The following is a 25,719-nucleotide window of genomic DNA, read 5'->3' as shown; positions in this document are numbered from 1 at the left end:
CCCAGGGTAACTTCTAAGCAACTGAAGGCCTCTCTCACATTGGCTAATGTTAATGTTCATGAGTCCACCATCAGGAGAACACTGAACAACAATGGTGTGCATGGCAGGGTTGCAAGGAGAAAGTCACTGCTCTCCAAAAAGAACATTGCTGCTCATCTGCAGTTTGTTAAAGATCACGTGGACAAGCCAGAAGGCTATTGGAAAAATGTTTTGTGGATGGATGAGACCAAAATAGAACTTTTTAGTTTAAATGAGAAGCATTATGTTTGGAGAAAGGAAAAGACTGCATTCCAGTATAAGAACCTTATCCCATCTGTGAAACATGGTGGTGGTAGTATCATGGTTTGGGCCTATTTTACTGCATCTGGACCAGGACGGCTTGCCATCATTGCTGGAACAATGAATTCTGAATTATACCAGCGAATTCTAAAGGAAAATGTCAGGACATCTGTCCATGAACTGAATCTCAAGAGAAGGTGGGTCATGCAGCAAGACAACGACCCTAAGCACACAAGTTGTTCTACCAAAGAATGGTTAAAGAAGAATGTTCTGGAATGGCCAAGTCAAAGTCCTGACCTTAATCCAATCGAAATGTTGTGGAAGGACCTGAAGCGAGCAGTTCATGTGAGGAAACCCACCAACATCCCAGAGCTGAAGCTGTTCTGTACGGAGGAACGGGCTAAAATTCCTCCAAGCCGGTGTGCAGGACTGATCAACAGTTACCGGAAACGTTTAGTTGCAGTTATTGCTGCTCAAGGGGGTCACACCAGATGCTGAAAGCAAAGATTCACATACTTTTGCCACACACAGATATGTAATATTGGCTCATTTTCCTCAATAAATAAATGAGCAAGTATAATATTTTGTCTCATTTGGTTAACTGGGTTCTCTTTATCTACTTTTAGGACTTGTGTGAAAATCTGATTGGTTTAGGTCATATTTATGCAGAAATATAGAAAATTCTAAAGGGTTCACAAGCTTTCAAGCACCACTGTATCGATTTCAAAACAAATTATTATATGTGACTTGGTGTAGATAAGTGATACAAGTTTGCGCTCCGCCTTTATTACATTTGCATGCCGCTTTTGAAGTTTGAAATATTTATTTTTTTTTTTTTTATAATCACTAAAACAATTATCCGCCTCCGGCTCAGTGAATAATTGTTAATTAGTATATTTGCTTTAATACTTGGCGAAGGTGCTGCTGGACGTCTTTTGTGGCCTTTTGAGTGGACGCTCGAAAGCTGCCTTTCAAGAGAATTTGTTTTTATAAGCTGCCTGGAATGTGTCCAGCACTGCAGACATCTGCCAGATTAGCATACGAGATCCTGGGCCTCATTCCCTACACCATTTTGTTCAAATTATTTGGTGATCCGATAATCAAATGATAGTGCAACAAAAAAGAAAAGAAAGAGTTCTACGAATCTTGGAAACGATAACAATGATCTGTATAAGATCCTGTATCAATAGAGTCGAATGAGAAGAATCGTTCCAAATCCTGTCGACTTTTAATATTCATATGTTTAATTTAAATTTGCAGAACGGATCTTTCGTTTCTGTCAGATCCATCACTCCGAGTGCGTATTTAGATTAGATGATGGAGTTCTACCAGCTGCAAGACCTTTTACATTTGCAGTCTTTACGTCCTTCTCGATTAATGTCTCCTTTTTCAGGGGGTCCCTGGGCCTCCTTCCTGTTTGCACAGCCTTAATTGCGATGAGCCAATTAGCTTATGAAGAATGTACTGTTTTTTTTGGGGGGGGGGTTGGGACCCTGATAAGAATCACGTTGAGACCCTCACGCCTGGTCAGATATCTATCGTCTATTAAAAAGGAACAGCGTAACTCAACACCCATGAAGGAATGCACTCAATCACTCCTATTGTTTCTGGTTACATACAGTTCCCTTTTGTGTGATAAGTACGCCCTGGCCTGAGAGATAACAGCATCGCTTTAAAAGCTCTGAGGAGACAGCGGAGTGTCAACAGATCAGTGCACAGAATTCCACAGTGGATTAACGCCGGGTGGTTTAAGGTCTATGCAAGATGGTCATACTGAGGACAGATTCATTCTATCTACGGTACTAATGCAAAAGTCTTAGGCACATGTAAGGAAATGCTGGAGACCAAAAATGGCTTAAAGAAAAATGTTTCAACGTAAAAAAATACTATAAACAGCAAGTAAAATAGTAGTCTCGGGTACAATGAGTGCAAGTTTATAAAGAAATGAGCGCAGCATTCTCCCCTTCTGTAAAATTGTACTGTATATGCAGTCGTGTGCAAGTCTTAGGCCCATGTAAAGAAATGCTGTTGACCACAAATGGCTTAAACATAATGAAATGAAATGTTTCAACATTTAAAAAAAATACTTTCAACAGTAATCAGTAAGTCATAATAAATGAAGCAAAGTCAGTATTTGGTTTGAGACGACCCTTTGCTTTAAAAAAAATTTTTAAATAGTAGTCTCAGGTCCAATGAGTGCAGGTTTATGCGGAAATGAGCTGTAGGTTTTACTGAGCATCTTACAGAGCCAGCCACAGTTCTTCTGGGCACTTTGACTGTCACACTCACTTCTTCATTTTGCACCAGCCGTCATTATGTCTTTCTTTTTATGCCCCGCCCAAATGAAGGTTCCATCCATCCGGTCACATTTTCGTTTCCGGGTGATATCTTCTTTAAAACTACTGAAGATATGTCTTCATGAACCTTTGTATACTAGTGCATCTCAAAAAATTAGAATATTGTGAAAAAGTTCAATATTTTCCATCAGTTATTTAAGAAAGTGAAAATGTTATATATTTTAGACTCATTACACATAAACTAAAATGTTTCAGGCATTTTTCTATTTTAATTTTAATCAGTATGGCATACAGTACAAAAACATAAAAAAAAACCCCATCTCAAAATATTAGAATATTTCATTTCGAGTTTGAGTAAAACAGTATGAACACAGTGTATCTCTCGGTCTAGTTCAGTACACACAACCACAATCATGGGGAAGATTGCTGACTTGACTGTTGTCCAGAAGATGATCACTGATGCCCTCCACAAGGAGGGTAAGCCACAAAAGGTCATTGCTGAAAAGGGTGGCTGGAAAAGGTGCACAAGCAACAGGGATGGCTGCAGTCTTGAGAGGAAAAGTTGATTCAAGAACTTGGGAGAGCTTCACAGGGAGTGGACTGAGGCTGGTGTCAGTGTATCAAGACCCATCACGAACAGACATCTTCAAGAAAGGGGATACAACTTTCGCATTCCTAATATCAAGCTACTCCTGAGCCAGAGACAATGTCAGAAGTGTCTTATCTGGGCTAAGGAGAGAAAGAAATGGACTGTTGCTCAGTGGTCCAAAGTCCTCTTTTCAGATGAAAGTACATTTTGCATTTAATTTGGAAATCACGGTTCTAGAGTCTGGAGGAAGACTGGAGAGGCACAGAATCCAAGGTGTTTGAAGCCCAGTGTGAAATTTCCACAGTCTGTGATGATTTGGGGTGCCATGTCATCTGCTGGTGTTGGTCCACTGTGTTTTATCAAGTCCAAAGTCAACACAGCCATCTACCAGGAGATTTTAGAGCACTTCATGCTTCCATCTGCTGACGAGCTTTTTGGAGATGCTGATTTCCTTTTCCAGCAGGACTTAGCACCTACCCACAGTGCCAAAACTACTACCAAATGGTTTGGTGACCATGATATTACTGTGTTTGACTGGCCAGCCAACTTGCCTGACCTGAGCCTCATAGAGAATCTATGGGGTATTGTCAAGAGGAAGATGAGAAACACCCGACCCAAAAATACAGATACGCTGAAGGCCACTATCAAAGCAACCTGGGCTTCAATAACACCTCAGCAGTGCCACAGACTGATCACCTCCATGCCACACCGCATTGATACAGTAATTCATGGTAAAGGAGCCCCAACCAAGTATTGAGTGTATAAATGAATATACTTTTCAGAAGTTGGACATTTCTGTATTGTAAATCCTTTTTTTTTTTTAATTGATCTTGGGGAATATTCTAATAATTTGAGATACTGGATTTCTGATTTTCATGAGCTATAAGCCATAATCATCAAAATTAAAACAAAAAAAGGCTTTAAATATTTCACTTTACATGTAATGAATATAGAATATATGAAAGTTTACCTTTTTGAATTAAATTATGAAAAAAAGGAACTTTTTCATGGTATTCTAATTTTTTGAGATGCACTAGTACATATCAAGCATCATGTGAGCTGCTGCCTTTTGCTATTTTTGGAAAAAAAAAGTATTTTTCAAGTTTTAAATAAAAAATCAATTTTGACTTCGTTTCTAAGAGCAATGTTCGTTTCCGGAGCAGATATCCAAAACTATTCACGATACGGATTTGAAACTTGGTAGACATGTTAACAAGGTGATGCAGGTGTGCCTTTTCATACTAAGAAATTAAAATTTTTCATGTTTTCATGGAAACAGTTTCAATCTTATTCTCTCAGGTTAGTCTTGGGGGGTAGGTTTTGTGTCCGGAGCAGAACTTGAAAACTATGAGTGGTCTGGTCTTGAACGTTGGTATATGTGTTGATTAAGTAATGTATATGTGTCTTTTGATACTAAGAAATGTGAGAAATTTTAATTTTTAGCTCACCTGGACCAAAGGTCTGGTGGGTTTATGCCATGGGCTGCTGAGGTCAGTGTAAAGAAGTAGGGTTGGTTTCCTGCAACGGAACTTGAAAAATGTGATTATTAATATCTTGAAACTTGGTATATACACTACCGTTCAAAAGTTTGGGGTCACTTTGAAATGTCCTTATTTTTGAAAGAAAAGCACTGTTCTTTTCAATGAAGATCACTTTAAACTAATCAGAAATCCACTCTATACATTGCTAATGTGGTAAATGACTATTCTAGCTGCAAATGTCTGGTTTTTGGTGCAATATCTCCATAGGTGTATAGAGGCCCATTTCCAGCAACTATCACTCCAGTGTTCTAATGGTACAATGTGTTTGCTCATTGCCTCAGAAGGCTAATGGATGATTAGAAAACCCTTGTACAATCATGTTAGCACAGCTGAAAACAGTTGAGCTCTTTAGAGAAGCTATAAAACTGACCTTCCTTTGAGCAGATTGAGTTTCTGGAGCATCACATTTGTGGGGTCGATTAAATGCTCAAAATGGCCAGAAAAATGTCTTGACTATATTTTCTATTCATTTTACAACTTATGGTGGTAAACAAAAGTGTGACTTTTCATGGAAAACACAAAATTGTCTGGGTGACCCCAAACTTTTGAACGGTAGTGTAGTTGGTATATAGGGCAGGGGATATAGATGACTTGGTCTTGTTTAATCTGAAAAGTGGTCTCTTGGGTAATATGCTGCTCAGATACAAACTTTTTTTGTTTTGGTTTTTTTTCCCCGTAACGTTTAATTTTGTGCTGGAAAATGAAACGAACGTCTGGAACTCTGAAATGTTTTTGTACTGACCCGATAATGTAGAAGTCAGAAATCTGGAACAAAGTTTGTATGGGGAAAAAAAACAAAAAACAGGGTGCTGAAGACTTTTGCACAGTTGGATGTAATGTGTTTGAACGTGGAGACTTGACGTGATGTAATGCTTGGCTGTTTTGAATTTTGTCGTGTGGTTATTTCTAAAAATCATGCTCTCACCGTGCTCGCAAAAGGCAAAAGTTCTCAAATCGTTCTCCTTCAGACTTTGCCTAATGGTCAGTAAAAACCTTCTTAAATTGTTCACAGTCTTCCCTTCAAGGCCATTAACAGGTAAATCCACCATAATCCGCGTGCACCCTCGACTTCCTCTCGCCACCTAAATCTCAGCTAAGGACTTCATCCGACACGTTGCAGCACACTTCCTTGGAGAGTAAAATCTAATTAGCGGCTCCGAGCTCCAAGGCTCCTACCTCCCACCTGGCCGAACGAGCAAAGTGGTGTTTAGTGTTTATTCCCGGACTGAACATACCCCCTCAGGTTCACTCTAATGGCCCAAAAAAGGAAAAAAAAACCACACAGACCCTGCCATATTTAGACTGCCCAAATGAGTGCTATAAAGTGACTCAAACATGCAGTCAAATGGCCTACGTTTGAAGAGCCAACATCAATTTAATGCCTGAGTTGCTGTGCCTCAGGATGTGAAAGCTCTCGGCTTCGTGGGTCGCCGTTTCGGAAGAAAACGGCAGGAGGAAGCTGAAAGAGAGGAGAAGAAGAAAAAACAGGACAGTAATTGTGTTGCTGTTTGTTGTGGAGTTTATATTATACTATTTTTTATATATTATTGTCTTGCCAAGTGACTCCCCAAGAGTAAAAAAAAAAAAGACACTGCACTGGACGTGCAGCCTTTTCAGTTTACGAGGAATAATTCCTCCCATATGTTGGATCTTATGCGCATTTAACAAGGTGTTAATTGCACGCTTTGTGAAGGGAAGTGCTTCTTACTTCCGTCTTGTTCTCTTTGTAGTGACACATTTTGTGCTAAAGTTCATGCCGGACTGGGTCGTGATTATAAATTATTCTGATTGCTGCTCAACTCACTATCAGAAGAAGGGTGGGATTTCACTGCTGACACGAGAACCGTGGAAGGGGTTCTGTCACCTTCTTGTTTTACGGTTGGAAGACCGGAATTATAGGCAACAAGCTTCGAGCTACAAACCAGTACAGTACAGTGTCGTGGTTCTGAAAGTGGCATCCAGGGACGTACAAGGGTCCGTGAAGCGTCGCCAATTAAATTAGGCTTATAAACAATGCCAACTCTAATGGGATTAAATGATTATTTTAATCAAAATACTGTGTATATATACACACCGGCCACTTTATTAGGAGCACCCATTAGGTCCGCCTGCGGTTTTATGCAGTTCTCAAATCAGCCGATCCCTCGACAGCAGCACAATGCATCAAATCAAGCAGATACAAATCAAGCGCTTCGGTTAATGTTCACTTCAAACATCAGGATGGGAAAGATATATATCTCATCTCATTATCTGTAGCCGCTTTATCCTGTTCTACAGGGTTGCAGGCAAGCTGGAGCCTATCCCAGCTGACTACGGGCGAAAGGCAAGGTACACCCTGGACAAGTCGCCAGGTCATCACAGGGCTGACACATAGGCCAAGTTTACATTAGACCGTATCTGTCTCGTTTTCTTCGCGGATGCACTGTCCGTTTACATTAAAACGCCGGGAAACGGGAATCCGTCAGGGTCCACGTATTCAATCCAGATCGTGTCTGGTCCGGTGCTGTGTAAACATTGAGGATACGCGCATACGCTGTGCTGAGCTCTAGCTGGCGTCGTCATTGGACAACGTCACTGTGACATCCACCTTCCTGATTCGCTGGCGTTGGTCATGTGACGCGACTGCTGAAAAACGGCGTGGACTTCCGCCTTGTATCACCTTTCATTAAAGAGTATAAAAGTATGAAAATATTGCAAATACTGATGCAAATACTGCCCATTGTGTAGTTATGATTGTCATCCTTCCACTTGCAAGTGGAAGGCATGCACTGAGATCACACACACAGCGGCTCAGTCCCAAATCACTGCTCATGCACTCCACTCGCGCGCTCTGTGAGCTGCGCAGGGCTGGAGTGCGCACTCTCCAGAGGGCACTCGCTGTTCAGGGCGGAGTGATTTGGAGCGCAGGATGCCTGCGGAGCCGAGCGTATCCGTGTATTGGCGTTGCTGTGTGCACACTAATCGTTTTAAAAACGTTAATCTGATGCTCCGCTGATATGGTCTAATGTAAACCCCACCATAGACACAGACAACCATTCACACTCACACCTACGGTCAATTTAGAGTCACCAGTTAACCTAACCTGCATGTCTTTGGACTGTGGGGGAAACCGGAGCACCCGGAGGAAACCCACGCGAACACGGGGAGAACATGCAAACTCTGCACAGTAAGGCCCTCGTCGGCCACGGGGCTCAAACCCAGACCTTCTTGCTGTGAGGCGACAGCGCTAACCACTACACCACCGTGCCGCCAAAGATGTATATGTGATCTCAAAGTGTGACTTTCTTTCTCTTTCACTGTGCCATGGGTGTTGGTTTGAGCCAGATGGACTGGTTTGAGCATTTCCGAAACTGCTAAGGTTTTCACACACAACAGTCTCTCGAGTTTACACAGAATGGTACCAAAAACAAAAAATATCGAGTGAGTGAGTGAGCGACAGTTCTGTGGGTGGAAACAAATGCCTTGTTAATGAGAGGTGAGAGGAAAATGGAAAGATTGGTTCGAGCTGCCAGGAAGGATATAGGAACTCATAGCAACTCTTTACAACCGGAGTGAGCAGAAAAGCATCTCAGCATGCAACAGCAGAGAATCAAGAACAAGTTCCTAATATGGCCCTTTTCCACTACCCTTTTTCAGCTCACTTCAGCTCGCTTCAGCTCACTTCAGCCCGACACGGCTCGCGTTTCGACTACCAAAAACCAGCACGACTCAGCTCGTTTCAGCCCTGCTTAGCCCCTAAAACTCGCACGGTTTTGGAGTGGGGCTGAAGCGAGCCAAGCCGTGCCGACTGAGGTTGGGGGCGTGAGCAGACACTCCCCTGTGCACTGATTGGTGAGGAGGAGTGTCCTCACATGCCCACACACGCCCCGCGAGCACGCTGGGATCTGTAAACACCGCAAACCCGGAAGGAGAATAATTATGAATTACGAGAATTTCTGAAGCCTTATGCGCCTCGCCTCATCTATACGCTCTTGCCAGTATCTGTTGGCGTTGTCGGTGACAACAAGCCACAGCACCAAGACCAGCCACACTAACGACTCCATGTCCTCCATGTTTATTGTTTACTATCCGGGTCGTGAGACTACCGCTTAAAAGATCACTGAATCAGTGACCTACAGAGCATCGTGGACGAGTTCGCGGAGCGCAAGGCTCGTCGTATGCCCTTCAAATAATGCGCGCAGTAGGCTATTGATGTTTTATTATGAGCCATGTACAGTATGTCGCCTAATGTTTTTTTGTTTCTGAGTTACATGCTCGTTTGAAGGACTTAATGTACAAAATAACATAGTTGCACCCCGTAGTGTTGAAATTGGTAAACACAGTGCATTCAGTGAGGTTTGCACCGCCCTCCTTTTATTTCTGACTCTTCCTGTCACCGTTGCAACCTCTGAGCGCTCATTCGTATGCCCTTCAAATAATGTGCGCAGTATAGGCTATTGATGTTTTATTATGAGCCATGTACAGTATCCTAATGTTTTTTGTTTCTGAGTTACATGTTCGTTTGAAGGACTTGATGTACTAAATAACATAGTTGCACCCGGTAGTGTTGAAATTGGTAAACACCGCAGTTGCGGACATTTTGTAGCCTAAAATGATGTTATGATAAGCTTTAATAAAGGGCCCGGTCATTTGCCCCGCCCCCGGCCCGGCTCTGACTTGTTCCGCCACTGTCACTGATGTCACTGTTTGCGCTGCTTAACGACATCACGTGACGTCCACCCACTTTCGCTAACTCCACCCAATGTGTCCACCCACTTCCAGCCAGCACGGTTCAGCGCGGTTGTAGTCGAAATGCAACTCCAACAGCCCCGCTCAGCTCGACTCAGCTCGACTTGGCACGGCACGGCTCAGCCGCGTTTGTAGTGGAAAAGCGGCATTAAAGTGGCCGGTGAGTGTATTTTGTGAGTGGAAAGTTCAGGAACAAATATCTTCCTAGTACATACCCACAACATTATTGCTCACGTCGCAAAAATTAACCATCCCTGTGTCCGAAATCGCTCACTCGTTCACTACTCCTGACTCAATATATAAGGAATTGCTATATAGAGGACTATATAGGGGGCAGTACGGTGGTGTAGTGGTTAGTGCTGTCGCCTCACAGCAAGAAGGTCCGGGTTTGAGCCCCGTGGCCGGCGAGGGCCTTTCTGTGCGGAGTTTGCATGTTCTCCCCGTGTCCGCGTGGGTTTCCTCCGGGTGCTCCGGTTTCCCCCACAGTCCAAAGACATGCAGGTTAGGTTAACTGGTGACTCTAAATTGACCGTAGGTGTGAATGTGAGTGTGAATGGTTGTCTGTGTCTATGTGTCAGCCCTGTGATGACCTGGCGACTTGTCCAGGGTGTACCCCGCCTTTCGCCCGTAGTCAGCTGGGATAGGCTCCAGCTTGCCTGCGACCCTGTAGAACAGGATAAAGCGGCTAGAGATGAGGACTATATAGTGAGCTCATTTCGGACACTACTCTATCGCGCCGTTTATTACATCATTACTGTCGCACAATTAAAACATGCCAGATCAGTCGGCCGGTGGGTTTTCAAAATAATAAATACCTGCATGTATTTTTGTGATAAATCCATATTATACTGAGCGTATAATTTCCCACATCAGTCAATACAAAGTACCTGCGTCTTTCAGTTCTTTTAAATCAAGGCTGAATACTTTCTTTCTTCTTTGTCGCTGCCTTTTATTCAATCAAATTTGAGGCTTTTGATTTGATTTCTTTCAGCAGACCGCAATGCATGATGGGCTATATTGCTTGGTTGCTACTTTGCCTGATGCATTGTGGGATACTTTGAGTGCACGATGTAGGGTGTAATAATTCTCACTATACATTCAGACAGCGCTACAATATGGCGAACTCACGAAATAGTCCACTATACAGTGTCTTACAAAAGTATTCATCCCCCGTGGTGTTTGTCCTGTTTTGTTGCATTACAAGCTGGAATTAAAATGGATTTTTGGAGGTTTAGCACCATTTGATTTACACAACATGCCTTCCACTTTAAAGGTGAAAATTGTGAAAAGCTGGAGTGTGTATAGGTATTCACCCCCTTTTGTATGAAACCTCGTAAGAGCTGGTCCAACCAATTCACTTCATAAGTCACATAATTAGTTGATTAAGCTCCACCTCTGTGCAATCAAAGTGTCACATGATCTGTCACATGATGTCTGTATAAACCAACCTGTTCTGGAAGGACCCTGACTCTGCAATACAACTAAGCAAGCAACATGAGAACCAAGGAGCCTCCAAACAGGTCAGAGACAAAGTTGTGGAGAAGTATAGATCAGGGTTGGGTTATAAAAAATATCCCACAATACACCATTAAATTCATTATAGCAAAACGGAAAGAATATGGCACCACTACAAACCTGACGAGAGAAGGCCGCCCACCAAAACTCACAGACCGGGCAAGGAGGGCATTAATCAGAAATGCAACAAAGACACCAAAGATAACACTGAAGGAGCTGCAAAGATCCACAGCGGAGATGGGAGTATCTGTCCATAGGACCACTTTAAACCGTACACTCCACAGAGTGGGCGGGGCTTTATGGAAGGGTGGCCAGAAAAAAAAACATTGCTGAAGAAAACACGTTTGGAGTTTGCCCAACAGCATGTGGCAGACTCCCCAAACACATGGAAGAAGATTCTCTGGTCAAATGAGATTAAATTGATCTTTTTGGCCATTATGGGAAATGCCATGTGTGACACAAACCCAACACCCTGAGAACACCATTCCGACAATGAAGCATGGTGGTGCAGCATCATGCTGTGGGGATATTTTTCATCTGCAGGGACAGGAAAGCTCGTCAGGACTGAAGGAAAAGATGGATGGCACTAAATACAGGACAATTCTGGAGTAAAACCTGTTTGAGTCGGCCAGAGGTTTGAGACTGGGATGAAGGTTCACGTTCCAGCAGGACAATGACCCTAAACATACTGCTAAAGCTACACTAGAGTGGTTTAAAGGGAAATATTTAAATGTCTTGGAATGGCCTAATCAAAGCCCAGACCTCAATCCAGTTGAGGAATCTGTGGAATAACTTGAAGATTGCTGTACACCAACGCAACCCATCTAACTTGAAGGAGTTGGAGCAGTTTTGCCTTGAGGAATGGGCAAAAATCCCAGTGGCTAGATGTGCTAAGCTAATAGAGACATACCCCAAGAGACTTGCAGTTGTAAGTGCAGCAAAAGGTGGCTGTACGAAGTATTGACTTTCGGGGGTGAATACCAGATTTCTGTTTTTTAATCTTAATTATTGTTTGTGTCACAATAAAACAAAAATTTTCACCTTTAAAGTGGTAGGCATGTTGTGTAAGTCAAATGGTGCTCACCCCCCAAAAATCCATTTTAATTCCCGCTTGTAATGCAACAAAATGGGACAAACACCAAGGGGGATGAATACTTTTGCAAGACACTGTATAGTGTTTTCATGTGATGTCAGCCATATTGGTGGCATTATAGGCACCAGAGGAAACCAGAAAATTGTCAGAGGAGCGTCGTCGTCTCTGGCTTGCCAAACTAAACCAGGATCTGACCAAAAAAAAATCCGGACAACATAAGTGTGTGTTCACTTCACTTTGTATCAGGTATGAGGGTTTTGTTTTTTTGTTTAAGTTTTATTTAATGTCTTAAAATTAAACATGACACTATATTCCATGGCGGCATGGTGGTGTAGTGGTTAGCGCTGTTGCCTCACAGCAAGAAGGTCCGGGTTCGAGCCCCGTGGCCGGCGAGGGCCTTTCTGTGCGGAGTTTGCATGTTCTCCCTGTGTCCGCGTGGGTTTCCTCCGGGTGCTCCGGTTTCCCCCACAGTCCAAAGACATGCAGGTTAGGTTAACTGGTGGCTCTAAATTGACCGTAGGTGTGAGTGTGAATGGTTGTCTGTGTCTATGTGTCAGCCCTGTGATGACCTGGCGACTTGTCCAGGGTGTACCCCGCCTTTCGCCCGTAGTCAGCTGGGATAGGCTCCAGCTTGCCTGCGACCCTGTAGAACAGGATAAAGCGGCTAGAGATAATGAGATGAGATGAGATGGGAGACTATATTCCATCACACCTTTGCTTTTACCAGACGTTTGTCACCAAATTTCCATGCTTTTCGTTCCCTGACCCAGCCACAGCACATCTGGTTATAGGCTTCTAGTCCCTTAAAACACTTCAGATCCTCAGCAGTATGGACTTGGCGAAAAAAATCAAGTAATTGACCATGTCTGGGTATGTCACAGCCAACAGCAATGCATTGTCTTCACTCGGTTCTTCTCCCATTTCGTATGGTTCCAGGCCGTTGATTTAACTGCAATTTCTCCAGATAGCTTTCTCTTACACTGGGCTCAAGGCCTTCTACATACTTTCTAGCAGCTTCTCTCGTCTTATTGCAAGTTTCTTTGGCTGATGCCATTATGAAAATTGTGATTGATTTTTATTTATTTTTTTTTTAATTATCCCCCCCATGTGAAATGCAAGCATTGTTTATGGAAATTGATACATCCAATATGGCGCACATCCGGGACTTTCATGTTTTGGTGACATCGGTGAGTCTGGAGTGATTTCGGACACAGGGCATGATATCTGAGTCGCAAATTATTCCATACTGAGTGGTTTGTGGATTTATTTATTTGTTTAACAAACAGTAAAACCTTTGACAACTAGAAGAATTTTTAGATTTTCTGAGTCAACCTGGTTAAATTCTTAGGTTTCAGTCATGTGACTTTTCTTAGCGATTTCACTTACAATAAAACAGCTGGTGGTCTAGCAAACCAAAACGGCTGCCGTAGTGCAAACAACTAGCGGTAACTTATCAGAGTACGCTCGTAATCTAGAAGCCACTGCTGGCTTTAGATATATTCAGAAGATTGCTATGTGCAATGGAATCAACCCCTACAGTCTGGGAAAGAAGGATTTGTCATACGACCTCGAAAACTACCCTTCAGTCGAGTTCCCCGACATCTCGAACTATCTGGTGTTGCAGACGTCCTTCTACACCGCAAAACAGATGAAAGTGTGGAAGAGTATAGAGGCTTACGACTTTTTTTTTTTTGTATGTGGCTGGGTAAAGGACCTCGCTATCAAGTCGCTGCCGAATGAATCCTGTATGGTTTTTGCCCGTGTAAGTATAGGGTGTTTTTTTAAATGCTTTTTGTTCGCGTCTTTACAACGAAGCGCTACAAGTTGAAGTGTAAACAAACAGCAGTTTGCTCGATTCTCGCTTGCACTGGCTCTTATCTCTCAGCTAAATCATTCACAAAGATCATCAGAAACCCCTTTAAAGACCCGGATCTTAGTTAAACAAGACGGAGAAGTGATCACGGCGCATTGTAACTGTACGGCTGGGGAAGAATTTTGTCGCGACCTTCATGCATATGGACTTTGTGAGGAGGAAATAAAGAAACAGCTGGGGACTTTAGCACTTCGTGACCTAAAAAAAAAAAAGTACCGTAAAATAACAACACACAGCAAGAAAAGTACTTGGAAAACACTCCCTGAGAGGGAGATACAAACCTTTCACCAAGTGATCACTGCAAACTCGAGCATGCTTCGACTCGGCGCCCTTCAATTTCAGTGAGAGGTTCAGAAGCCACCTTTCTCGACGTCTTTTTGTGAAATCCTGTGTTCGTTCAAACTTTTTTTATTAGTTCCTGAAAAAACTTGTATCAGTTTCACAGTTTCATCGATTCGAGCAACCTAAAACAACGCAAGCGTAAGACATTTTTCATGCGAGCAATGCACCTTCTCCGTACAAACGCTTTATCAACCGAGCTTTGGTAGACCACCAGCTAAAGTTCTGAATAACTAATGAGGCGGATGTGACGTCACGCAAAACCCAAGAATATCCATCATCCACACAAGCTGTCCATAATGCAGCTGTGTGTGCGCCCACGAGTTGATTAGAGGAAGCTGGGGGTCTAATCCTGAGTAACTGCGACCCTCCAGCATGAAGACAGTGGATACTGTTTAGCTGGGGGGAGGATGCGACTCTTCTCCATTGTCTTGGAATTGTTTTAATGATCCCCCGAGCGCGAGCTGAATGATTCGGCCTCTCGGTAGGGCTGTCGGATTCACAGGCATGTAGCACTACACAATTCAAAGGTAAAAGAGCTTAAAAGCGAAGGCAAAGAAGCCATGTCACGACCTCGGAGCAAAGTTTTTAAATGTAATTTTAAGAAAAAACAGGCTAATTTGGTTAATTGATTGAATATGTTTGTAGAACTATCATAGTCACGGTTAGTTTACAGTTCTGTGCTTGGATAAAGATCATTTCGACAATAAAGGGTTTGTTTTCTACTGAAGAAAACGCATATCCAGGAGTTAAATCTTAAAGGAGAACTGAAGGCAAAAATTTTTTTATCATCAAAATTCAATTTATCTCATTTTATTAAATATCGGAATGTATTTTTGATCACTATTTTGTCGCTGCTGTAGCAAGTTATGAGTGTTTGAAATACGCTCTGTAATATATCAGTCCATATGTCAAAGCAGCGGCCATAAACAAGATTCGTTGAGACCTGTACGAGACATCGTAGGACGGAAGTAAAACATACAGCGGAAATCAAAGCGGCCGACATCTGCCAACATTGTCAAAAGACGCGCGCGGTCTCTTTCGAATGCTGACGTAATCAAGCCGGAAGTTTTGTTTGTTTTGATAGCAATCAGGAAAGTTTGGAAAAAGTAGGCGTCATTTAAACTCGTTTTTGTGCAATATTTCGTTTGGAAAACAGTTTGGCGGTACTGACACCTGGCTGACACTTGACGTTTCGAAGTCTCGCACAAGTCTCGTGAAGATCGTGCGGATAAGCGGCACCTGCCGTGGACCAAATGAACTCAATTCAACGTGGCTAAAAAGCGAATAGGCCGATACGTATAATATTTAATTGCCAATATGAGTCACGATATAAGGTTACTAAAACCGAAAACGTAATTGAATAGCACGTTAATTAAGAAATAAAGCAAGTTTAAAAATGACTTCGGTTCTCCTTTAACTTACAACTATTAATATGTAATTTATATCAAAGATTGTTCGTCAAATCTAAAAGTTTGCATGGTTTCAGGACACACACCTGAAGCTCTGGCCTTCCTAAGTCAATCATATATTGTATAATAATAATAATAATTAATCCATAGTTTCAGAACGTCGTGGTTAAACACTCCTGAAGTATCCATGCTCATACTGTATTCCTGAGCTAATATTCTTACCCAGTCATCCATCCGATTAATTTGGTTTAAAATCTCGATCTGTAAGAAATGCGATCCTCTACCATTTCGGAACCTGGCTTCATGTGAATCCCTGGCTACTTGAGCGTATACTCTTGCGACAGATGGGGATTGTTGTGTGTTAAGCTTTTGTAGTTCATTGAAAGGAAGGAATCTTCCCTGAACCTCTGCGTGTGCCAGTGAGGGAGGTGACAAGAGGGCGAGCACAGAAAGAAAGCCGCCTTACAGCCTTATCAAAGCCACAAGAGCCTCCAACCTTCAGAGCTCCAAACGGCCGCTTTAACAGCGAGCGATCGGTCTGGAGCCGAGATACTCGACGACTCGGGTTAGTTCAAGTTAGCGAATGCTAACTTGGGAAGGAGAAGATCATGTTGACTAATCAGAAACTCCTGCTAATCTTTTACTTTTACCAGATGGTGCGTTTTTAATTCCATGAAGGTCTTGTCGAGATCAGGTATAGTCACATAATTAAACAGTCTGAGAAGGAGCATGTGGCCACTCTGAAATGTTATCCAGGGCCAGTGAACATGTGCATATTTTCTGCATAACGCTGACCTCTTGGAACAAGAGCACATCATTGAAATCTGAAGTTTGACCCCGACTCTGCTGGCCATACAAATTCCAACCCATGGAAGAAGAGAGGAAAAAAAAAAGAGAAAACATGCTTTGGTATCTGATGGAGACTTTCATTGGAGTGACGGTGCCTTCAAATGAACTCGAAAAATATGAAGCGCAAAATAAATAAATATTTGGATATTTTTGGGATATTTGTGTGTGTGTGTGTGTGTGTTGGTGCACCAACCCCTCCCTTCCTCCCAGTATTACCTCCCAAGTCAAACACACCCTTCCCCCTGTCACCCCCCCTGCCCTCCTCCTCCTTCTTCTTCTTCTTCAGAGGAGGAGGGGTGGTGTAGAGAGATCACAAACCATCTGAAACTCTTTTAACTGAGTGCCCATAGAGAGCTGAGAGCAATTATTCCTCCGTGATGCATTCCTAACCAAAAGAGGATTCCATCACTATGCGAGATGAGGAATGCATGCAGGGTCACAAGTATTTGCCTCCAAAGACTCCTTGTGCAGATAGTGGCCTAAAGATCATATCTGACGTCGCGATACGAGTTTTGGAGCATTTCTCGCCGCCATTTGCATCAATTTGCAAAAGGATTCCGATCTAACTTCAGAAGCAATGCCCTTTCATGTGTACGAGTACGTTTTTTGAGAGTGTGTTTTGTGATTATTACTGTCGTGGCATGACATTTGCCAAACTATGCTTGGATTTCTATAAACTCAGACGTCTTGATAAAATTGCTCGTATTTAAGGGAAACAGAAACCTACAATTAGGAAAGATTAATAACCACTTGTTCTAATGATGCCTCCACCCAGCCTCATCCCCTGAGGCAAAGTTCTGTGAGAAACGTGTTTGTTTGTTTTCTTTTTTTTCTCGAGTCATGCTGATTATGAGAAACTAGAGCCACATGGAATGGACACATGGTATTCTGGTTATTTTGATTTAATTATCCATGCACTACTAGGTTGCTGAAAACACCAGGGTTTGTCTGTTCCTTCCATTTCCATGACGTTATTGAATAAAATGTTATTCAGCATTACCTGATGTGTGTGTTGGGATATCTATTCTGAATATACAGTAACTTTTTTTTTTATAATTTTTATTTAATAATTTCACCAGCAGTCTGTGCACAAGGTGAGTCAATTGTACTCAATCACTTCACTGTTGAAAAGGGTTTAGGTCGCGGTTAATGTACGGCTCTTGGTGGTGTGTGAGATTCGACTCAGCCGTGTATATCTGCAGTGTTAAATGGTCCAAATCCCTCCCTGATTGCTTCAGCGTGTAATTAACTACGGACGATCCTCGCTTTCGTCTCATATCTCACACTTCTCATGAAGGCATTTCATCTCGGAGCGTGTGTTTTTACTACTTTTTTTTTTTTTTTTAATTGACGGCACGAGACCATATAATCCCGAGTGAAAAACTCATTCAGGTTTTCGACAGGAAGAGGAACCGGACTGATAAAGAGGCCTTAGGGAACGTGTACAGTGGACTGACTGGAGGAAGGAAAGAAGAACCGTTTAGTGAAGACACAAGCTGCTTGTGTCATCAGCATCACTGAAAGATTGCACCTACAGGACGTTTATTACAATTAATAATGAATCAAACTGTTCCTGAATTCTCAAAACTTATTATTCCCCTGCTCCGAAGAAAGGGTGGTTTACCTCTGTCCGTCTGAAACACCCTTTTTGTCAGCAACCACAAATCATAGCCACTTGGTACCGAACTTCAGCTTGGGGTTCTGTACCGTGTATACCATTTTCAGGTCTGTCGCACATCGACTTCCTGTTTACCGACTGAATGTCTCATCTCATCTCGTTATCTCTAGCCGCTTTATCCTGTTCTACAGGGTCGCAGGCAAGCTGGAGCCTATCCCAGCTGACTACGGGCGAAAGGCGGGGTACACCCTGGACAAGTCGCCAGGTCATCACAGGGCTGACACATAGACACAGACAACCATTCACACTCACATTCACACCTACGGTCAATTTAGAGTCACCAGTTAACCTAACCTGCATGTCTTTGGACTGTGGAGGAAACTGGAGCACCCGGAGGAAACCCACGCGGACACGGGGAGAACATGCAAACTCCGCACAGAAAGGCCCTCGCCGGCCACGGGGCTCGAACCCGGACCTTCTTGCTGTGAGGCGACAGCGCTAACCACTACACCACCGTGCCGCCCGCTGCTTTGTACTGTATGTTTTATTTCATTTTATACTCAATTAACCTTTTTTAAAGGGTCGTCTGTCACCGTATGAGTTAGCATGGTTTGCACCCTAGCTATTATTTTCCTGTGCATTCATATACAGTACGGTGTAAAAGTCTTAGGCACAAAAAAAAAGGCTGTAGACCAGAAATGGCTTAAAAATAATTAAATGAAATGTTTCAACATTAAAAAAAATTCAATAAACAGGAAGTAAGCCATAATAAATTAAACAAAATAATGGGCCTCAGACTTTTGCACAGTACTGTATATACAGTATAATGATCATCAATAACAGTCTCTTGGTATGTCTGGAATAATACTGAACATTACTTTTTTGACATTCAGTGCATCTATGCTTTGTTTGCAACCACATGACCAGAACTACTTGCGTCATTGACTGCCGCCATGTTGGAGGATATACAAACAAACAATATGGTGTCTGTAAACAGCGTTCCAAGCAATAACATAACTTATTCGACTTGAATGGCCTTTCCAAGAAAAGGTACCAAGCCAACAAATCGGTGGAGGCTTGTAATTTTTACGGCTCTGGCTGGGTGAACACTTTGCAACTGAAAATACACGCTGTATAACATGTTTAGTTATAAAAGAGCACTTACCAGGCGAAGGAGGCTGCAGTATTTAAGGTAGTGGATCGACCTGAATCTCGTGATCATTTGGAAAGATTCTTCAATAATTCTGCGTTTCTTTCTGTGCTCTGTAAGCCGAGCGTTTTGAGCTACTGCTTTAGCGCCATCTTTAATTTTGTTGGAGTCCAGTCTGGATCCGTAAAATTGTAGAGATCAACTGGTTTCCCTAATGGAAAGAAAAAACAAAATAAAAGCAGTGTCATCAAAAATGATATCCAGCTCTTTTTAAAATGAAATAATCACGGAAGTCTTCGATTGTCGGCTCGCGCACTCAATGATCACGGCTTTGTCACGTTTTACAGCGGTGAGTTTCTGCACAACCGGGCTATTAAACGATCCGATATTTCTTGCGATATTTCATTAATACCTAGTTCGTAGCACTTAGCATTGATAAAATGTTCTCTGCAGACTCGTGTGGTTTTTGCTTTCTCGTCACTTAGATCAGCCCGGTTTATGTTGGACAGCCGCTGATGTCTACGCTCTGTGGACAACTCTCTTGTTTTTTTTGCTTCTTGATTGGTTATAATTGCTGGAATTGTAAAGAACTTATGTCCCCTTGTCTTGAATAGAGTTGTGCCTGCATCCAATTACAGCACAAAGAGTAGGCATAGCGAAGAAACAAAAGGAATTCTTGAGTGTAACAACCTCTCGGGCGTATCTTCTATAGTAAATGTGTGCCGCGTGAGTTTGTGTATATCCTCCAACATGGCCGATCTCCGGTTCAAAGTCTCGTGCATAATTAGCTATGACGTCACGTGCAAATGAAGACTACAGTATGACTTTGAGACCTAGTAGTCTCGGGGGGACCTGGGAAGGACGTCCCTGTACAATTACACAATAATGGATAGGTTCAGGATGTACTAATAGTATGCGGTCCTGCATTCTTATAATTATAGTATAATTGAATGTGTGGTAATATGAAAAATCCAGAAATGAGCTGCTCGAGGTCAGATTATTCCCCGAAATGTTTCATCTATAGCGCCAGAAAAATGAAATTCAGTAATTCTGTTGGCGTCATGTGTCGTTCTTACTAAATTTCCCAAGCCTTTACCTTAACAACTACGTGTTTGGCTGCCAAATGTTTGGTTTGTTTTTTTGGCTGATGAATGCTAGTTCCTCCAAAATGTGTCATCGGGTGAGTTCTTGATTTTCTACACTAAAATCATCTGTATGTAAAGGATGTACAGCAGTGTTTCTCAACCACTGGGCCACAGCCAAATTTTTTTCCAAGTTTGAAGCCAAATACTAAATAGTTCAGGATGGTGTAGTGTCCCAAATCCGGTAGCTGGTTTGACGTACACCTTTCAAGTGGAATAAATACATTTGTGGGTGAATTAAGAAGAACAAGTCTTTATTATTGTCACATTCCTCCTTTGCATTTAATCCACACACACAGCGTGTGCACAGTTGGCAGAATAAATAACTACGTTTGTGGGTAAATTATATGGATCTGTGATGCCTGCTGGAAGAGAAGAGCAGGGAGAATTGGGAATCGAACAGCTGTGGTTTGTTTATACCCGATACTAAAACTTCTAGCGTCCTAGCAACCTTCTCAAAGATGTACAAAAAGCCCAGAAATTCCTCCTTACCCAGGCAAAAACAATACAGGATTTATCTTGGTGTCCTGATCTCCAGATCTTTAACCCAGACACATATAAAAAGTTGTATTCCTCTATGCTCTTCCAGGTTTTCATCTGTGTGTCCGTGTAGAACGATGTCTGCAGCACCAGGTAGTCTGAGATGTCGGGGAACTCAACGGATGGCTAATTTTCCAACTCCTAATGAATGAATGAATAACTTTATTTAAACACGATAAGTTGATCAGCAGAGCTGATGGGGTTGTGCATGTACAGATACAAATAGCTGCGAATACAAAAGACTAAAACAACGTTAAAAAAAGTCAAATCTGTTGATTATCTGTTAATTATCTTCACATTTATGTTAATTAATAGTATGCATAATGATGGTTGTATTTAGTTACGGCTACAATAGGGTCAAAATTTATTCTACTAATGTCAAATTTAGTTCGTAAATTTTTTCTTTCATAAGAAGAATCCTTTGTTAGCGTGTAAGGATCTAATCCCATTGAGTGGTTTCTATATCCACTTCTTTTGAGTGTACTTCTTGATTTTAATAACTTGTTTGCTGTACTGTACACAAACATGGCAATAAGTTCTTGTGTTAATGGACCGGACTCCACTTTTGGATCATTAATCCCTTGAGAACGTCCTGCATGCATGGTTTGGCTTCTGTTACATCCATACAGTTTTAAATACAATACCTACAATTTAAAACGGTTTGTTTTTATTGCATTTGCTTAAGTCCTGGGCTCCCATCTGTAACAGGGAGTGATGTTGCATCCCATTAATACACTTTACAATAGATTATTAGATTCTAATAGAATAGATGAGCCAAAATAATTGGGGATCTTTTTTAACGGGCCCGACTCATTACAAGTATGAATAGGTGGGCCTTGAAGCAGAAAAGATTGAGAACCCCTGATGTACACGATTTGTATCACTTGAAACAACAGGTGCCAAGAGCTTGGACTGAAATGGAGGAAAAGTTTAAAAGACAAAGATTCACATTTGACAGTCATGACAACATCATGGCCGACAGCTTTAGTAAAGTCTACTATAACAATCTTCATGGGTCTCCTGACCGTGGGAGGGCCCCTTTTACGAGGAGGTTTTTTCTTGGCCCTGAACAGATGGCTAAACTATCAAAGACTTTTTATGAGAAAAATCTGCAGCCAAGAAAGGACTGCTATATTTCTTTCTTTGTGTGTATCGATCTGACGACCCAAACTGGAACTTGAAGTCGAAATTCAAATATTGCTTGCTCGAACATTTGAACGTCCAATACCATATCGATATCCTGCAGTAGTCATTGTTCTGACAACGATATTAAATTGATTACAATATGCAGATTAATTTTCTCATCGAAACAAAATTCTCAGTCTTGTTTCATATGCAGGTCTTAAGACTTGAACTTTTTTTCCTTGTAGAGAATAAAATCTCACCTTTCAGGATATAAAACTATATTTTGTGACGTACAGCTGATGAAATGTTCGTCATGATGCTTGTATCTCAAAATCATTCATGGAAAATTATAATAATTTATTCCACGGCTCATTTGAATACTCAGTTCTGATTGGTCGTTGATGTCATTCTGTATAAAAGAGTGTTGCTATGGACCACATAATTTACAGAAGCAATAAAATAATTTTAAAAATCAATATTTTGTGTCAAATTATCGATTTCTTTCGTAAGCAGTGATGTACGTAATACGTGGGATAATGTACAGCGAGCTGGTAATTATCACAAACGATATACTGCGTCAACACGTCCAGGTTTATTTCGCAATAATGACAGCTTGCTGTACATTATCCCTTATGTAACACTTAATGCTTGGTTCACACATTGGCGTTTCAGCCTTGCATATGTACAGCGTATCAGGATACGTTGCAGGAAGAAAGAAATGTCACAGCATCGCCAGCTTACGTAGCTAATACTCCTAGGATGCGTAACACGATCTCCTTGTACGCCAGGGTGCGGCATATTTTTAAGTCCGCACTTAAAAATCCGTAGCACATGCATACATAGGTTTGATACGTCACACATACATCACGTGTATGCTGTAAAAACGAAAGCTATGCAGCAGAAACGTTGCTCGAACACCTATTACGCTGTGCGAAAGCTTTAGTGGACCTGTCTGATGAAGGTGGCTCCGGGGCTGGCTGGGTAGATGCGGCTGATGTCGTCCCTCTTCCCTTGCCCTTCTTGGGCTGACTTCTTCGCTGGCATGTTGCTTTCTTGACTGTGACGAATGACAACGAATGCAGCATGGGGACCCCTTTTATACCCACCTGTGAATGCCACAGGTATGAAGCAGCAACGTCACACGTAAGAACTAAACGGTTACACCGCAGCAACACATCATACGCCACGCATATGCCTCAGTACGCCATAGCTTTACGTCCCTTGAACCCCATATAAACCCCAAGAACGCCGCAGAAACGTCACACATGCGCCGTGTACATCATATTGGACATAATACGCCCCATTTCTTGGCGTTTGACCCACACACCACTTACGTGGCAAGATACGAGACCGTGTGATAGTAGCCTAAACCAGTAAACATGCAAAAGGATTGGGTGTTAGCAAATGTGCATCAACTTGGTAGAACCAGCGCAGCTCAGTAATGTCACAAATGCTAGAGTGAGACTTTAAAGTTGAACAGTGCAGACTATGAAAACAGGATGTAGAAAGCAGGGGTAGGTTGCTTGTGAGTCAGTGGATTGCTCATGTGACTATGGAGTTCGCCAGTTGACCTGGAGGTTGGTTGCAGATCACGGGTAGTGTTAAAAGGCTCACTCTGTGAGCTGTTCTTCCTCGAGCAACCCATTGGTCTCAGACCTGGATGGCCAAGTCGACGTGTGTGGAATTCTCCGATTAGTGCAGGGACCGAGATGTTCTGTGGGGGGACCCAGCTTCGTTCCACAGGACCATAATCCTCCGTGAGTTACTGACGTTTCTGTGGCAGTCCAGAATGACTCGGTGTAAACTTTGAAGTCCAGTGGTGGTGATGTTTCAGCTGGGGATGGTTCATCGGACATCCTGGAAAGCTACAGGTTTGAGAAAGACATGGAAACTGAGACATGAAACTGATGTGACGAATGCTGTTTATGGTGTATATATATTACTTTATTGATGTGTCTATCGAGACATCAGCTTTCATCCAGTGCAGATGAAAGTGGATGGCCATCCATGATCCTCTGGTGAATAGGTTGTTCTGTTGGTGTGGTACTGATCAGTTAACTATTGATGCGGTTGAACACGAACCCCTGGTTTCGTAGCTTGTACTGCTGGTGTTGGACTGGTTAGTAAACTCTTTCTGCTGTTGAACAGCTTGTTCTGGACATCTGTAGGCCTCTTCTTAGGTCGCTTCACTTCCAAGCAAACGCTGAAAAGGGTCATCTGTGTGGCCAAGTGGAAGAGTTCATCCTGTGCAGGTTCTGTCCATGGAAGAAAGTATGACCATTCCATGGGCTGAAGGTTCTCCAGAATCTCACTAGGTCATTCGACCTGGCCACTGGCTTCCCAATTTCTCCATAAAATGAACTGGAGATCTCTCTTCAACACAATGTCTTTGGGAATACCAGAATATCAAAATAAATGTGTAAATAACTGCTTGGCAGTTTCAAATGCTGTGGGTAGACCAGGAAGAGAGGTCAGACTCCGAGGAAGCACCTGATTTGATGTAGCTGATTTCAGTTATTCCAAGGCAGAGGAACCTCCAGGGTGGCAATAACACTCCACTTTACGTCAAACCACATCATAGCACCCTGTTTTAGTGCACTCTGTCTTGTTTCATTCCTTACATGTATCATATATCAAATTACGCTCACTGGCCACTTTAATAGGAACTTGTTCTTGGTTGCAGGACTGGAACCCAATGCGGTCTTCTGCAGTTGCATGCGGAGATGCTTTTCTGCTCACCATGGTTGTAAAGAATGATTATATGAGTTGCTATATCCTTCCTGGCAGCTCGAGCCAATCTGGCCATTTTCCTCCGACCTCTCTTATCAACAAGGTGTTTGTTTCCACCCACAGAACTGTCGCTCACTCACTCGATGTTTTTTGTTTTTTGCACCATTCTGTGTAAACTCTAGAGACTGCTGTGTGTGAAAACCCCAGGAGATCAGCAGTTTCTGAAATACTCAAACCAGTCCATCTGGCACCAGCAGTGGAAGTCACACTTTGAGATCACAATTTCTTCCATTCTTATTTTTGAAGTGAACATGAACTGAAGCTCTTGATTTGTATCTGCGTGATTTAATGCTTTGTGATTGGCTGATTAGAGAACTGCATAAAACAGCAGGTGTACCTAATGGGTGTTCCTAATAAAGTGGCCGGTGAGTGTATATGGTAAGAATTGTAATATCTAAAGAACAAACACACATGTATGTCATTTACCAGCTGGGAGGTCCGTATCGTCAAATACCGTGACCGAGGTCTCAAAAGTACTGAGCGAGGCCCTCTGGGCCGAGGTCAGTATTCAAGGCCGAGGTCGCAGTATTTCACCATACGGACCGACCTTAAGCTGGTAAATAATGTGTTTATTTTTTATGCCTCCGCCACCTTAAGGTGCAGGAGGCATTATGTTTTCGGGTTCATTTCATTTCATTCCATTTATTTGATTAGGACATTGCACATTAATCAATACATCAGTAAAAAACATCAATATAAATATGCCGGAGTTAGCATAGTTGCTAAATTTCATCCGTCCCGGGTTGTCCGTCCCAAAGGCGTGTAGTCTACCAGGCGGAGGCATCCCCATCGACGCCGTTGGCGTCAAGTTCTATCTAGTTTCTTTACCAAATTCTAAC

This window comes from Neoarius graeffei, chromosome 13, assembly GCF_027579695.1.
Source record: "Neoarius graeffei isolate fNeoGra1 chromosome 13, fNeoGra1.pri, whole genome shotgun sequence".
NCBI lineage: Eukaryota > Metazoa > Chordata > Actinopteri > Siluriformes > Ariidae > Neoarius > Neoarius graeffei.
The sequence above is the reverse complement of the archived record's forward strand: the minus strand, read 5'-3'. Positions refer to the sequence as shown.